Genomic DNA, 17,950 nt, shown 5'->3' with positions numbered 1-17,950 from the left:
ATCAGCAGATGTGAATATATATATGCATAAATCATCTCTCTTTCCTATTCAATACACGAGAAACAGTTTATCTCAGAGGTCAAGGCAAAGAGAAAATCCAATTTCCATCCATATTTGATTACAGAAAAAGAATCCTGAATCCATCTATGACTGACCATCCTGTGTTGTTTTTATACAACAACGCAGTGGCGGCTGCATCCAAACTATATAGCGGGACTTAATAACTCCGTTATCAGGGGTTGCCAAGACTAAAAAGGATTTCTGAGCCTGATTGCCAACAAGTCCATGCAGTTTGACAGCATTAAAGCTCTTGGCACACATATTCATTGCAGCCTGATTTCTTTAAATGTTCTGTTTCAGTCAGTTTTCATGATTTAATTTTTTTAATTCAGCACAGCTCAGGACAGAATTGTAACAATCCATGATGCCTTGGCAAATATCAGTGATTTTCTTTATCACAACACCATCTAATCCAATTCTGTTTTACCAGTTACTTAGTAAGGGGATCGAATTGAGTCATAGTTTCTTTAGTTCCTAATTGGTAGGTCGCAACTGCCTGCGAACATAATTATTCTTCATGTCTCTTGTTTTGATAGCTAGCAGGATGTCTCTAAAACTTGTGAGCATATTTCAACAAAATTGGTGGAAAATTAGGCCATTGCCCGAGGAAAAAGTAATTAGTGTCTGGTGCTGATCTAGCAATACTCAAAGTAGCAAGATAGAGATTTATTTTTAAATTGCTTGAATGTGTTATTAGAATAATGCATTTTTAAGATTAATGCAGACTGTTGCTTGGCTGAGCTGTGTGCTTGCTGATTGCTTTCCAGTTTTACAAAGCACCACTAAATGTACATGGAGCCAATAAGCTTTTTAACAGTTCGTTCAATGAAGACAAGAAAAATGCACAGAAACAAGGTTACAATGAAAATAGATACAAGAACAGCTACAGACACTGAGACATAAGCAGTTGGGATTGTGAGGTTGGTCTTGTCTGTTGAGACCAAAGAAGGACGTAGTGTGACGATTCTTTTTTTTTTGAGCCAGAAAGTCTGCAGAGGGAGAAGGTAAGTGTGGATGGATGTTTTAACAAAACGTTGGACCTACTGACAGTCAATGCTTGTTTCTTTTAACCATGACCACGATCTTTACCTAACCAGGAATGCACCAATCCAACCTTATCTCTCCTGTTGCAACACCTCAATTCAGGGAATCTGCCCACAATCCACTCCAATGCTTCTTTTTTTCCCCAAATGACATGTTGCTACCTTTAGTCTCTTCCATGACATGTGGGATTAAAATGTAAGGAGTTGAAGGCAGATAAAGAACGAATCCCTGCCTTGTCTCATGGCGTCTCATCAATATCTGTTCATTCTACAGCAGAAATGGAGACGCATGCCTAAGAAAAAGCCAGGCATTGGTGTTTCCATGTTGAAAATGATAAAGTGAAGAAAGGAAGTGAATGGCCATTGTGCTCCCTATCCTCTGCTGAAGTCCTTCTCTTTGCTGCAGTTGAGCTGTGGGAGCAATTAGGAGACAGGCAGACTGCGGCTGACTATTCTGACCCTCAACTTCTCTGTTGTTTCCTCAACGTCTGTCCTTGCGATCGATCCACCTATGTCTATCATATACGTTACTCATGCTACTCATACTCATCAAGACTAGCAGATAAGTGGGAAAACATGGTGATAAACCACATAGCCTGAACAATTTTTACTGTTGTGTAAGTGTGTTGACTGACATACCCTCCAACCAACTGTGTAATAGTAAAAATGGCGTAGTGACCTTCCTACTATGATTAGAGCGGCAGACTGATCGTCTCTTTTACCCCTAAAGCTCTTTTCTTCAAGACACACCCTTTCTCACCCCCTGCCCTCCCTTCTCCAAAATCTCTGCTATATATCTACTCACTCTTAAGTACGAAAATCCTTTACCTTACTGCAGGACTGTCAGGACCTGCAGTTTTGTGCTCACTGTAAATCACGTATATATCTAAAATATATTTTTTAAACTATTAAAAAGGGTATATAAGACAAGCGGACCTATACAGACATAGAGAGACTGCTACTCCTTTTTAATATTGTCAGTAAGTCCTTTAAGAGGCAATAACATGATAAAGCAACCAGTCACAAACATAGAAATAATATGAAAAAGTGAATTGAATTGAAATGACCAAAAATAAAATTTGCTGAGGTAAAACATCATATATGACAAGAAGAATTTTGTAATTTTCAAAATTTGGGGTCTCGTAGAATCCACAAATCAGTATTTCAGGTCATTGCAAGAGATCTCACAAAAACATATATTTAAATTAAATGTAGTGGAAAACCAAGAAAGTAACAAAAAAAAGTACTTACTCACGGGGACACACACACACACACACACACAGCTGTCTACATGATGAACATAAAAACATGAACATAAAAAACACCCATGAGACTGAGAGCTAGGGATACATTAGAGTAATGAACCTTGCCTTGTGATGTAAACAACTGTTTAGAGGTGTTCTATGTGTGCTATGTGTGTGTGTGTGTGTAAGTTTTAAGAGGCGGGCCCCATCATTAATAATATCTCCTCTCCTGCAACATCTTCATCTAGCAGAGTAGGAGCTGATTAGCAAATCTAATCCAGATGTTTAGTGTCTCCTCAGAGACTTATTACTGATTCATAATGAGTGTCTGTTTGTGTGTTCACATTACACAGGATGCATTCAAATTTGTTGTCGGTTTCAGTTACAGTACGTGTCCGATCATATTTTAGGAGCAATTGTTTTATCACGTCCCTGCAATAGGAGGTTTTGCAGGGTTGCGTCACATTTGATGTTTATTCATTGTGCTCTTATTTATGCATTTTCTGTCTTTGTCTCTTTCACCCTTTCTGTCACTTTTCTTGTTTCTGCCCTCTTAAGCCCACCTGCTCTTTGACTTAGAGTCTATACCCCAAGAGCATGTTCCTCTGAGCGGTGTCTCCAACCAATATGGCAGCGAGCTCTGACAAAACCTTTGAAGTTTTGTCTCCATAGAGACCTTGCTTAATTGGGACACATTAGCATAATTAACATCTATCTCCTGCTGAACATGCACAGTCTCAATTGGTGCTGAACCGGTGGATTCTGTGTGCATGTGAGAGAAAGACTTTTGATGTTCTTCAGTGACACATCTTACTACAAAACAGCAGTGGAAGTGAAACATACAGTCAGACCCTCTCATTGTACATTCAGCCTGATGTAGCCCCCAAACACGTCTAAACGGCGTTATTCCGGAGGCCTGGTCTTCACTAAAGCTGAAAACACAATACATGATATGAAGTCGGATTATAATCCTAACTTTCCAATGAAAACAGTCTCTGAAAAATAGGCCAAGTCACCATGGACAGTCAGCACATAATCTTTTCCTGTGCAGAACTGAAATCTCTCGTCAAGCATCAGAGCAAATGGATTGATTACACCAGAAACGTTTGATTTTTATGAGTTAAATTGGATAATATGGATGTGATCCTGTGGTTTAAGATGATTAAAATCAAGAAGCTGAGATGACTGTAATCTGCACAAATCAGTTGTTGCACATGTGATGCTTGTAATTATTGCGGGTGGCTGAGATTTAAAAAAAAGTCCTGTTATTTTCTGGCTGGTATATATGTCCATTTTAACTTAACACAATCTGTGAGATGCAGTGCTCTGACTTTGCTCCGGCAAGTCAGTGCTGTGGCCAGCCTGGTCTGGTTTAAAAGAAAATTCAGCAACTCTTACTGCTCTTGTAAGGAGGCTGCAGAGGACGTTCAAGTACAAAGTGTTTTAAACTCATTCACCTCACAGTAGTTCATACCAGAGAGAAAGTAGTTTTCAATCACGACAGTTTTTCACTTGTGCCTTTCTTTTGGAATATGTGGCAAAGCAGCTTTTACATGATCAAATATGTCTTAATCCGTGAATTCAGTGATTTTAGACTGCTGTCATCAACATCCACAACATGATGTTGCTTCACTGAATGAGTTGTTTTCCTTATTGCATCCGAGTGACCTTTATATGAAATGGTAGAGCTATAATAAAATCCCCTCACATACAAAGAAAAACAGCATGTGCACTGCGTAAGCATCCATTAAGCCTACGTTCTTTTTATTGTTTTTGGAAAATACTGAACAACCTCACAAAACCTCGTGCAAAACTCTGAGGGACGCTTGCTCTTGTGTGTAGACCTCACCTGACCTGAGATCAGAGGGAAATCTTGTGTTTTGTCAGTTTGGCATTTTAACAGTTTGTGTTTCCATCCGAGACGCAATGCATGTCGACAGCGGGGTGTTTGTACTTTGTTGCCACACTACTGTAGCTGTGCTTATCTCAACCGGATAGCAGGTCCTCGAGAGCCAAAATCCCCCGTACACAGTCTCCTTGACATCCCTCTGCCCCGTCTCAGGTACTCCGCTCTGAGGTAGCTGGCTCCCCAAAGATCTCTGCTTTGAGAGTTGACTTTGTTCCACTGACTGAAAACAAAGAGAGCTTTGCACTGACATGCTTTGGGAGGAAAGACAGAGTGCACACGATTATCAGGCACTGTTGCAAAAAGTATTCTGGAAGAAAGTTAATGATAAATGTTGTGTGCTCTTCCCAAATACAGCAGAAATGGCTCAATTTAGAATTGATGGAAAGTACTATTTTCAGGTTTTACTTTACATTTTATGCTACTTTATACTGCTACTCCACTGCATTTCAGAGGGAATATTGTACTATTTGCTTCAATACATTTATGTATCAGCTACAGTTAGTAGTTAGTTTTCATATAAAGATATTACATGAACAAAATATATAATAAGCTTATAAAATGTGATGCATTGAAGTAGTGGTTTCCCACCTTTTTATCTTGTGAAGGCCTTTCCAAAATAACAAGGTTTATTTGAGGCCCCTTGTCACCTTTCAGATGTCTATGAGTTTCAATAAAGTAGACTTCCCCTCTAACATTATCATTATGGTTTTATTTAAAACATTATGGGCCAGATTTACTAAAGGGTTGGGTGAGTTAAAACGTATGCAAACTTGATATGACCAACAAACTAACACATAAGCTGATCTACTAACGGTATGCACGCAGAATGACGTCTTTCAAAAGTGATAGCACCTGTTGTTCATTTAGTACTTTTGTCTTAATGAATATGCAATTTGGGGGGTTTCAATTTTATTGTGCAAAGTAGTGTGAGGGTAACATGCAAATACATTTATTTACTACACGCAATGTGATCTACCAAGCCTAAATGCAATTTTATGTGAGTGCAACAGCGTCTGTATTTAATACGTTTGAAAGGAAGGTGCAAACCGACAAGCACCAGTCGTATTTGTCACAGCTCTCCACCTGGAGTGTCGGCCAGAACACTACTTAAGGCAAGGATGTACTTCTGGAGTATCAGGACAGGCATTGACTTCTTACAGGAAATGAGAGTCGAGATGGAAGGATGGTTCAACGTTATTGTATTCAGGACATAAATGTGTGTGGGTGTGGTTTCTGTAGTAAACAAAGAAATTAAAACAATGAGTACAATACTGTTTGTTACATATACTGTACATCATACCTTTACAGCCCCCCGAAGCCAATTATCCTTACCAACACCACCACTGAGTGTGTACCTAAACCTAAGTTATTGATTATATGGAACAGCAGCAGACTTGATGACGGCCAGACCTATTAGCGGGCGGGACCTCACATCGCTGAAAACGTTGTAGCGTAACGTTTTTTTAATCAGCTCTGTCTTGAGAAATCAACCACATGTTTGGAGTTTAAACAACTATATATAAACACCGTGTGTTCTCAACAAACTTCCGGTCTCCTGCCTGAAGCCAATACGGAAGCATTTGAAACTGCAATTCATCGAGATGGAGTCAATCTCCATTGACCTCCATGTTAAAATGCCCAACTTTACAGCAGAATAAAACATGTTTACAGCCTGGTTCAAAAAATTATTTTAGTGCATATCGCTAATTTTGCCTTTCGTGACAACTGTGAGGGGGGTGAATTTTTTTATAACTCACCTGTTTAAATTATATTAAGCCTTAAAGTTCTCCATTATTAGAGGCGTGGCCGCTTTGATTGACAGGCACCTTTAGCCGCTGCCACTCCTAGCACTCAGTCCGCCGTCTGTTAGACTCACTCACATGAATAATGGCATGCTGTGCAGTTCATTGGAGAGAGAACCTCCAGGAAATCCGTGTTCTACTTGGTGAGTGAAATTCCCGTATTTTATTTATTTGTTAACATATAACAGGTTTCGCTGTCGGCATATAGCTTGTTAGCTTAACGTTTGCTCGTTACGCTAATTAGCCAGATACGAGCAGCCCCAAGCTGCTAAGTTAGTGTAAGTAAGTAAGTTAGTGTGTTCTAACCGCAGCTTTTAATTAGTCAAAGACAAGTCAGCAAGAAGAGAGAAGCCAAAATGTAACATTATTAGATTAACCTTACTGTTAGACATTAGGGTGATAATGCTTTGAAGAAAAGGCATCTGTGTGAAGTTGTCAGTTATAATCATCAAAATTAAAAGGAATGAACACCTGAAATATATCAGTCTGTGTGGAATGAATGTATACATTATACAAGTTTCACTTTTTGAATGGAATTACTGAAATAAATCAACTTTTTGATGATATTCTAATTATATGACCAGCACCTGTATTAGGAAACAGTGTATTTCACATTGCCACCCCTAATTACTGTCACATGCCAGAGAGGTTATCATGCTCAGGCAATCTCAGAGTTCAGTAGCTTTATGGCTCTTTGGAAGAAGCTGCATAACTGTCTAACCATTGTTGTCTTTACAGGTGCCAGAGGAGCTGATTGCAGAACCCTCCAGATGTGATTAGCTGTGTCCAGCTCTTCAGGAGAGAACAGCTCCAGCTTCCAGCTCTTCAGCTCCTGCTTTTCTTTTTACTCACAACACCTGAACACTACTGACGTGAAATTATGACACTGGGTTCTTATCAACAGATTGTATTATTATAATAACTCTCAACACATTTCAAGTCATATAAAACTACTTTTACATTTGTAACCTCTTAATATTGATGTTTTCATGAATGCAAGACAAGAGTTTAATTTATTAAACTCTATTGACTATTATTATATATATTATAACTATTGCTTTTGTATAAGGAATACTTTTTTATGAAGTGTATCAAACTAATTATAAATAATAATATAATTCTTCATTCATCATCAGTTTCATATTTTAATTTTAAATAGTGTGATCTAAATTTAACAATATATTATTTTTAACAGCTGTAAATGAAAATATTAAGATGTTATTTATAGGCTAACATTTTACATATGTTAGTAGAAAGTAAAAAATGAAAGGTTGATGTTATATGCTGTTTTATTTTGATATTTTTATTTCTTTAAGAGACAAATGTGACATTGACTGAGAAGTTACTCTGTAGTGAAAAACAAAGAATTATCTGCACAGAATTATCTGAATAGTTTTGAAGCCCTGTAGGTGTCATTTATTGTGACCTCCGAGAAGGTCTTGTGTGGTTTACATTGTATAGACTCACCTATTTACTACACGTGCATTCGGTCAGCTCTGAGACCTCAGAGAGGTCACAATAAAAACCACCTAGTGCGATTCATAATTACTCAGTGCAGATCATTCTTTGTTTCAGCACTTACCCACAGGATGGTTTGGATGCGATACACTATAATAAATGATAAAAGGAGGACGTTTCGTAAACTAGAAAACCACTGTTGAACCAGGGAATCCGTGTGTCCACCACGACAAATGAGCCTCATTGACTTTGTATGGGTGTTGTTTTCGTGGTGGTGACACGTAATTTTAACACATTAAGTACCATCACCACGTAAATCGGGGTTAAGGGGTCGTGTTCATTGTTGTTTGGATGTGCCTGCATTATTCAGAGCAGCAAACAAGGCACTCTTCACAAACTTCAGCCTCTGTTATATAGTATATGGGTACTGGGGTGTATGGCTCCTTATTTATCTTAAAGTATAAGGTAGAAAGTAAAAATACTCCTGCACACACAGAATACACTGCATAATTACTTTCAACATTTCATGTGAAACATGTTTGAGAGTATTTTGACTTTTCAACTTATCCTAGACTGATGTTCTTGAGCAAGGGTTCAGCTTTAATGTTTCATGTTTTATCTGTGGTACACGATTAGCTTTTCAGTAAGTAGTAAAGACAGGGAGTGCTAATATATGTAGAATTTAGAATGTGAACCATAAACCATATCTTTTTTTAAATGGACCTATAACACAAATATGGACAATATTTAAAACTCAAAGTAAACAGAAAGAGAGAACGCCTTTCCACGTCAGTCCACGCCAACAGATACAGACTTCCACGACAATAACAAGGCTTCCAGGTCTCTGCAGCTCTCTGGCACCAGGTGGGACATTTGATCCACATTGTGACTCTAGGAGGAAAATGTGTAATAAATGCTTCAGGTGATGAAAATATAAAGTAAACAATACAGATGAGTCTTTAATAAATAGAATATTGTGGTGAAGTTAATTTTCTAACGTAATTCTATTCAAAAAGTGAATCTCTGATATATTCTAGATTCATTACACAAAGTGAAGCATTTCAAACCCTTTTTTTGTTTTCATCTTGATTACGGTTTAGGCCTACAGCTCATGGAAATAAAAACTCCAGTATCTCAAAATGTATAAACATTTTAGAATAAAAATACATTTCTGTATTATAAATTATACAGAAATGTCAACTGGAGAAGAGCTCTCTAATCAGCTGATTAACTCAAAACACCTGCAAAGGTTTCTGAGGCCGTTAATCTCTCAGTCTGGTTCTGGTGCTCACACTGAACTTTTCTTAAGTATTCTATTTTTTTGAGATGCTCTTCTAAAAGATGCCTCAGTGTTTTAATGTTGACAGCACTATTATGTCACATAAGTGGGAGAAATGGAATAAGGGAGACTGTTTTTAAATGTTTTTAAGACAGACAATTTTATATGAGCTGTCAAATGTCCAGTAGCCAAGTTGTTCTAGTAACATTACTTACAGTTAAAGCAGGCGTGGAGGCATCAGATCCTCAACAAGAATCTTGTGACCAATATAAAAAAGCAACTTTCTCTCTCAAGTGTCCTATTCCAGACAATAATCCCACACAGCTCTGCCGACAGCAGCAGCGGTACTCAATATAGCGGTGTGGGGAATTAATTAACGTGATAACAGCCATGGCTAACGTTTTACAAGTTATACAGCTTCCATCATGTAACTAAGGACTCTACCGCTAGCTTATTAGGTTTATTACAAGTAACATACTGACGTGACGTCCAAATAAACGAGTCGAACCATAGCTGGTAACTACCGTTATGTAAGAGGGTTAATTGATTTGCTTCAAGTTGTTCGTTTGAGCTGTAAGTAAACTTAAGGTAATTAATAACTGATTCATAGTTAACTGTTAACGTTGGTCTCAAAAAAATCTAACATTAGTGTTGCAAAATAACATTACCCCATTTATATATTAAAAAGCATTTAAAACCTTGTGAAGTATAATCAATAATAATATAACAATAATAATATAACAGATATGTGAGTTATTTTAATATTTTCCGGTGTCTTACCTTGATGAGCTGACAACCATAAACTGGTAAGAAAATGGCCACAGGTTCCAACCTCCACCGTACAGCACCGGGGGTTTAGAAGCTACCTCTGCTAACGCAGAGTAGCATATAGCATTAGCTCCTTAGCATGAGCTAACTCAATCATGTCGAGCTAGGCGAGAGTGGTTTCAGCAACACGTCACCTCAGCTCCACCCACGACCTGCCTCTTTGCCCATTTATGGATACCTGGGAGTGATTCGCGGTGACGCGGTGCCAAGATGGCGACGGCCAGCTCCGCCCAATTCGGGCTTCAAAACTGCTCTTCAGAAACCAGCGGGTGACGTCACGGATACTACGTACATTTTTATATACAGTCTACGGTTCTCAAGCGGCACGTTTCCTCTCTGCAGAAATGTGTAGAGCAGGCAGGTAGCTCGCAGATATTGCGCAATAATCAAGATGGCGCCCGCTGAGAGTCGAACAACATTTTGGACTGAAAAGCAAGAAAAAAAAATTTCAGTCTGTAATTTCACCCACTGCACAGCTGCTGTGGCTGCTGTGGCCTGTTTTCAACAGGTTAAGGTGTCGGGGAGTGAGGTTTACTCACTACGCAGCCACTCTGGCTTCCATTACACTAAGCCAAACATCAAGCAAGCGCAACAACACAAGACTTAGTAAGCCAGCTAATAAGATATTACTAACTAGTCCGAAAACAAGAAGGCCAGCTTTGCATCTGCCCTACATTCTTTTATCTATTTATCTTGTGACCATTGAAAGGGGGCCTGGCCCCAACAAAAGGTTGGGAACCACCGGACTAAATTACAGAACTGAAAGAGGAAAAAAAGTTAAAACTAGCTTACAGTAATTTGCTAACAGTACAATAGTACCATGAGGCATACTTATTTTTGCAGTGACATTATTCTTTTACTCATAGTGGAGTATTTTCATACTGTTGTTTTGGTACTTTTAACTTAAAACCTCTTCCATTAAAAATATCTTCCGGAACCCAAATGGCCCCCTTGTTTCAAATCGCTTTAGTTCTTGATAAAAATTTTGATTAAAATTTCATGGAATATTGTATCATCACTTTACAAGCCTTAAAGTGATATTACAATATTCCATTTATTTTTTGGCACCATTTACCCAATGCCTTTATCCACAACCTGCTCATTTATGTATATTCAGTGTATGGTGGAAGAGCAGGTCCCCTACCTGCTCTGTGTTTTGCTCAAGGACACATAGGGATCAAACCTGTGGCCTTTCAGTTATCTGTTGTAGTTTCCAACCACTTGCCCTAACAGGCATGTTTTTTACCCACCACATTAATTTCATCATTACAAAACTGCCTTAAGAGGATAAGAGAATATGTCATTTAAATTTTATGTAGCTAGCTGATCCCTGACTTAAATGCTTAAACATGTTATGAATAGGTGAGGGATTAGACACCTCTGCAGGACATAGTTCCATCTACACTGTTGAATATTGAGCCTACATTGGTTGGTGTGTTTCTGCAGGGAATGGATGAAAAATGGCTTTTATTTGTACTTTATTTTTATGTTTTGAATTGAGTATGAACAGTTTCATGTCTGACGTCATGGCTAAGATAATGCCTTCATGCATTATTTTCAGTATTTGCTCTATAAAATGTATGATGTTTATCACTAGTTCCCAGAGACCATGGTGATGTCTTTAAATTACTTGTTTTGTCTGGTCCAGCTGTCTGAACTCTGCAGATATGACATTTACAGTGAAATAAAACAGAAAAGCTGCAAATCCTCATATAATATAGAAGCTGGAACAAGAAAATATGCTCTTTTCACAGATGACATTTTCACATGTCACCGTAGGAGAAAGCACAGGTGTATATAATAAAATGAATGATGGCTGAACATTTGAAAATAAGAGCCCAATTAACTATCCTTTAATGTTTGACGTTGAGTTTGGTGGATATATACTGGCTTGTGCTCACCCTGTCACAGAGTTTATTAATGTAATGAATCAACAAACTTCCCTAAAGGCATTAGAGATTATTACAGCCAAGACAAAAATGTATTTAATATTAAAACTTTTCTCATTTGATATTAATAGCTCCTTTTAATGCTATAGCTCAACAAGTCAGCATAAGGCTTTACTGTACTGTAGAGTACACAATGGAGCACAAAAGAATCCATGAAAACCTGAGGGATTGAGCTTCCTTTGTGCTGCTATTTAGAGGGTGTCAGAGGGGGTAATAGGAAGATGAATGAAAAATAGTTGTTTATGTTTCCTTCAGTGGTGTATTGATTGATGCATCAGCCGATATCCCATTGTGGTTGCTGCCCGCCCGCCTGCCAGTCTGTCTGTCTGTCTCTGCCACCTGTTACCAAGAGAGGGAATGAGATTCTCCATCTGCTCCTTGATCTCTATCATTTGCTCTCTGTCTGCCTTTCGCTCGCTGCTTTATTGTCTCTGTCAAACCCTCCTTTATTTCTCAGTTTGCTCCCTCTGTCACTCTGTTATCTGTTTTTATCAGCGTCATTTTTCTCTCACAGCCCTCCCCTGTCAGACACCCACCCTCCCCTCCTCGCGCTCAGACACACACTAACATATTCTCCTCTTTTCCCCGAGTAAATGCGAGGAGGTGTCTGCTCCCCCATATGGCTTGTCAAGTTCCAGCAGTGAGAGTGTGGGTGGCGTGTTGCATTCTAACATAGCGTTAAAAAAAAAATAGATAGGAGAGAAATCATATGTCAAATAGTGGTGAAATAGGCTGTGAAGAAGCATATCCGTTTAGCAAACTGCCATTGAACTTATGACGCACTGCACAGCTATAAATAATTAAAGGGATATGTGCATATTGTGGAAAATATGACTTATAAATCAATTATTTTCTACGATCCAGAGAGAGTCAGTGTTAGAGAAAATTAGCAGGTGATGTTTGTTAGAAAAGATGTGGGTAAACAATAGGTGGATTTATAATAGACTATAGATGCTTAATCTGCAGTCAGAGATGAGAAAGATGGAGAACAGAGGAACAATCCTACTGGATCTTTTATAATCTGGTTTGATTGTTTGTCTTTCTCCATAATACTCAACTGTCTACAGCTGCAGCCACCTGTTCTTTAACTGATAGGACAGGAAAAAAATTGTGTATATTATATACAAAATGTATACAAAATATGCAGTATATTAATTGTCAGAAAAATGGTTGGCAACAATTTTTATAATCAATTAAATGTTCTGTTTGAAGAAAAAATGCCAAACGTTCACCAGTTCCAGCTTCTCAATTCATTCATTTCAGTGAATAAAATTGGTTAGATATTCACACCATGTTCACATTTGACTTTAAATCAATTGAGGCTACTCAAAATTACATAATAAGACAATTCAGCAATCTTTGGCTTTTGTAGAACTGAAAATTTTTAGGTTTTTAACAGCTGGTCAGACAAAAACAAGCAGTTAGATGGCGTCATCTTGGGCTTCAGAAAATTGTGAATTTTATGGCCCAAAAGAAAATAACTTTTTATAGATTTTAAGTTGTCCTTTTAAGGGTTAGTTTGTTTCTAGGACGTGATCTCTTATGTGATACATTATGTGAATAATTGTATTTGTTTTTTTTCCATTCATATCTTGAGACTGATTTTAAGTTATGTCTTACTGTTTTGTGGGTGTTTTGTCAGTTCTAGTTTCATGTGGGAAAACAAGACAGGATGAATAGGATGCTGGTACATTTGGTTACATTTTTGCAAAAAAACCTTGCCTCAGTGCAGATTTAAATACAATCACAGTTTTTTTTATCCATGTACATAGAAAAATGGGGTTTCTGTTGACCTTGGGTGGACTGGGTAAAACCAATCCAATCTTTATTGATGGAGCCAATCCTTGTTAAGGACACATTGTTCTTAGTCCAAATTATAGCAGCATGCTGCATGCTACCTGCATCCAAGAAAAACAAACGTCTGTCTGTTATCAATGTCCCCCAGCAAACAGGATGATGGTTGTGTTGGTGGTGATAGTGGTGTGGGATGACACATACTGGAGCGCTAATAACAAACAGCTACTGTTTTCCACAGAAAACAGAATGATGGTTGGGAGAAGCTCAAAGCCTCGTATTGACCAAAAAAACATTGTATTTTACAGTATTTTGTTCTATTCTACTATGTTTATTTGCTTATGCTTAATGTGACAGCATTCTTGGCACAGATTCAGCTGATCATCAGATAAATAAGTAAAAGAGCATTCTCCTGTCTCAAAAGGAATATTGTGTCAGGCCAGTTAATATTGGCATATAAAAATTCACTTCATACATGGAGGGAGTCTTCATTCGTCAGCTGTAGCATTACCCTGACAACCTCCTAAGGTTTACTGCGGAGTTCAGCCAGATTATGAATAATGGAGAAAGGTCAGAATAGATTTTTAATGGATTTGTACCCCACATGGCTATGGCTGCATCAACAGGGATTTTGGAGCGATCGCTTTTATTACAAAGGGTGGGGTATGTTCTTTTCTGAACTGCTGCTCTGACTGCTGTTGAATCTACAATGAAAGTGTCATCTAATGTTAATACGGGCTATACTCTCCATGCCAGGGTTAATACCACTAATCTGTTCCGTGTGTGTCATGTCATGACCTAATTTTAAGCATCATTAAAGAGTGGTCGATAGGCCAAAAAAAATTGATGTAACCTAAGAAATATTGTATTCCTTAGGATCTATTTTTTTTTACCTATCTGTATATTGCTTCTTTGATGTGACTGTTGATAGTTGTGTGTTGACTGCTGTCTGTACAACAAATTGCCCCTCGGGGACAATAAAGATCCTTGATCTCTATATTAAGGCTGCTGTTATATTGTTTACATTATTATTTCATTTGACGTGCATTGCAGTTACAAATGTATATTACTAAATATGCAGTGGTTCAATTATGTCTTATGCATGATCATTTTGCGTTTGTTTTGTTAAGTAAATTTACATTTAGAGCAGTAGGTTATCCCAACACTTATCTTAAGTTAAAACAAGACAACTTTGTCCTGTGTCGTTCTACATACTACCTCACCTGACTTCCTCCTTTGCTCCTATCATAATCACTATGGCCACTAGAAGTCGCCGCCTAAGAATAAACATAAATATGGGCCGTAATAAGCTGCTTGCAGAGGCGGTCTATACAGCCGTACTTTTGGGGGAACATGTCCTCATACCGACTTGCGTCACGTGATGATGAACACGTGGTTAACGTCATGAAACAGTTGCAGTTTGGTTAGGCATAGGAAAAAAGTGAGATTGTTTGACCCATCCACCTCCTTACATGGACTTTCTTGCTCTTTATACTACGTCACCTGACTTCCTCCTTTGTAACTGTCACTAGAGGTTGCGGCCTAACAATAAAAGTAAATGTGGGTCTTAATAAGCCGCTGGAACAAACAACATATTCGGTCGTTTTTTCTGGTGAGGAAAGGCTGTTCTGGGGAGGACAGCCTAGGTTATCTAGGTGTTAGTCTTCTGTATTAGCTAATCAGTGATGAGTAATGTAAACTAGCATGTTCCTGGATGTGTGGGACTAAAGTGAATGAGAAACAGACAGGAAAACAAGTGAGGAAAGCATAGACTGAGATACAAAAATTTTATTTAAAGGGATTAACTGTTTTATAATACATTTTTAATTCTGTTTACTTGTGGTTATGTCTTTACTCATGCTGCTCATGCAAATGCATGCTAACTAATGAGCAATAGTTGTTACTAAGAGTTACTAAGGCTCATGTTAACAGTATAGCTATTATATAAGCTAACAAGGCCTCTCTGCGCCATAGCTACAATTAAATGCTCTGTTTATTATTATAGCCGACCCTGCACCATTTCACCATGCAAAGTATAACATCAGTTAATGGTATGAGGTATGCCACAAAATACTGTAAAATAAGAATTGCATGGGAGGGCTACACAGACAAATAATAAATATATGCAGTTTTGTTGTGCAAAAGAGCAAATCTCTTCAGTCATTAGCAAATTAAGTCTTCGTTTCATGTTTCGAAGTGTCTAAGCAAAGTTGGGGCTCCACATCCATAAAACACTCACTGCTCGTTCCATGGTATGAGGAGGTTTACAGTAATCCCTCTTCTTAATAAGCCGTTTCATGTGCATCACTATTCAAAAAGGGGGTCTGGGTGGGTCTTAATCAGTCATTCTACTTCTGTTACTGCTCCAAAAGGCGGGTCAGGACATTAAATGTGCCCTTTTAATGTATTGCAGTGTGTGTGATGTGGGAGATGTAAAAAGAGTGTCAGGAGCAAGAAGGCTGAGAGTCGTGTCCCCCAGCTGACACCAAGTAAACAGTCACTTAGCTTGCATGTCCCTGTCCACCCCCACAACGCTGATGGAGACTAATGATCACACCCATGTGTAATTGCTCTGACATCTCGCTGTGACAGATCATGTAGAGAGCAGTAAATCGGGAATGGCTTCACGCCAGTCTGGAAATGGAAATAGGACATTAGAAATATTCATCCATTATGGAAGGTATTTTCCAACTCGCTCAGTGGGATTAATCTGACGCTTTAATGGCAACTTTTAGGTTTTGAGCGTGTGGGGAATACAGACTCATGAGCCACACACATACTGTACCTACAGTGGCATTTATGACTTGACAGACAAACCACTTTTTTAAACACAACTATCCTTTGCACTTGATTTGCATAATTCCAATTAAATGCTCACTCAGACTCACCCAATCAGGGTGTCAAGTAGAAAGTAGGAGGAAACAAATCCTTTTATATGTTAATTTGCCTTACTACGACATTGTCTAGGCTGCCAGAAGAATGAATATTTCACACTTCAAACTGCACAGAGGCATTCTTCTAACATCAGTATGCAAAAATAAATGTGTTATTTCCATCATATTCAATTAGCTTTTGGCTGCTATTAAGCATTTTTCACACTGAAGATGCATTTTGATTCTGTCTAAGCAAATACTGATGACATTTCATAGTTCCTTTTTGTTAAAACTGACCTGAACAGTTTAGTTTGTTCCAGTTTTTTTAATCATATATTTTGTTTGAGGTTGAAAGGCTTAATTTGCACACTTGAGCACCTCAAGAGTAGGTTTAAAAATAATACTATTCATAAATCTGTTTCTCCACAGTAAACAGCTGGAAACATTCAGAAAGAGGATGAAGGGCTAATTGATTTTCTTGCTGACTTGAGTGGCATGACAGTTAGCACAGGTTTGGCAGCAGCAAGTATGCTGATTGATTCATGAGGCTGATTCAAAAACAAGATACCAAACAATTGAAACCCATTACATTTTCACCCACTCAATCATCAACACTAAAGTCATTGTGGAATGTCACTGACGATTGGGCTGAATCTACATAGATGTATATAATAATATGGAAAAATGTATGCAAGTCACACATAAAATAATCAATAACATGCTACAAAAACAATTACTCATTTTGGTAGTTTTTGTGTAGATTTTGCTAATTTGCTAATATAATAGTTTTCTCAATAAGTCCTTGAGCAACATGTGTGTAATTGATTTAGATATACTGTACTGTGTATGCGGAAATGTTTAAGTCGCTTTGGACAAAAGCGTCTACCAAGTGAATGTAATGTTATTCTATTAGTCCACTGAAAGTTGATACACATATTAATTATGATCCAGTCGTAACTGTATATTAAGCTCATATCACATGAAAAAATGTAACGATCTGCATAACAGGAGGTGACAGCAGTAGCTTTACTGAGCTTTGAGCTTTTACTCTTGCAGGACATTTGTAATTTAATGAGGAAGGGAAAGATTGTATGCATATTAATTTTACTATTATTTATTTAGGCAACCTATTTAGAAGTTCATATTTACAGTAGGCTTTTCACAGGAGATCTATTTTGATATGTCACGGTAGGAAAAGCACAAGTGTTAATAATAAAATCAATGATGTCTGAATTTCATTTAGCTGCTTCAGTTTCTGGGTCCTGGTGTTGTTCATGCTGGCTGACTGTCACACATGCTTACTGGGACAGTTGAACAGTATCGAGCCATCAATAATGTTATTTGTAATGCTTGTTCTTTTCCTACTATGACAAGTGTGCTGTGAAAAGGGTATATCATGCTAGAAGGTAAGGGTCTTGGGACATTACCATATGGAAAGAAATCCTTGTAGTATACCTGAAGCAATGCAAAAAGATACTGTCAGAAAGATAAGGCAGATAACAAGAACATAGCAGAATGGTTAAACAGCAGAGAAATTCCCCTCATGTGCTAATGATTTACATCACTGGCTTGATTTATCCATGCATAGTGTCACACCCTGAGTCATCCATCATGTCACCAGAAACACCTTGCCTTGAGGAGCCATTGACCTCAGTCAGCTGTATTATACTATATCATTTACAATGACTACCCCCCCCCCCCCCCCCCCCCC

The 17,950-nt window shown here is 38.1% G+C and overlaps 1 protein-coding gene across 1 annotated transcript in view; it reads left to right on the top strand.

Annotated features, from left to right (window-relative positions):
* LOC123963083 (neuronal vesicle trafficking-associated protein 2-like) overlaps positions 1–17,950 on the top strand; it is a 30,109-nt gene that overhangs the window by 9,117 nt on the left and 3,042 nt on the right. The gene's annotated exons all lie outside the window — the stretch shown is intronic.

The sequence above is a fragment of the Micropterus dolomieu genome, linkage group LG23 (assembly GCF_021292245.1).
Source record: "Micropterus dolomieu isolate WLL.071019.BEF.003 ecotype Adirondacks linkage group LG23, ASM2129224v1, whole genome shotgun sequence".
Classification (NCBI taxonomy): domain Eukaryota; kingdom Metazoa; phylum Chordata; class Actinopteri; order Centrarchiformes; family Centrarchidae; genus Micropterus; species Micropterus dolomieu.
Note: the sequence above shows the minus strand (reverse complement) of the source record. Positions and strands in the feature narration are given on the sequence as shown.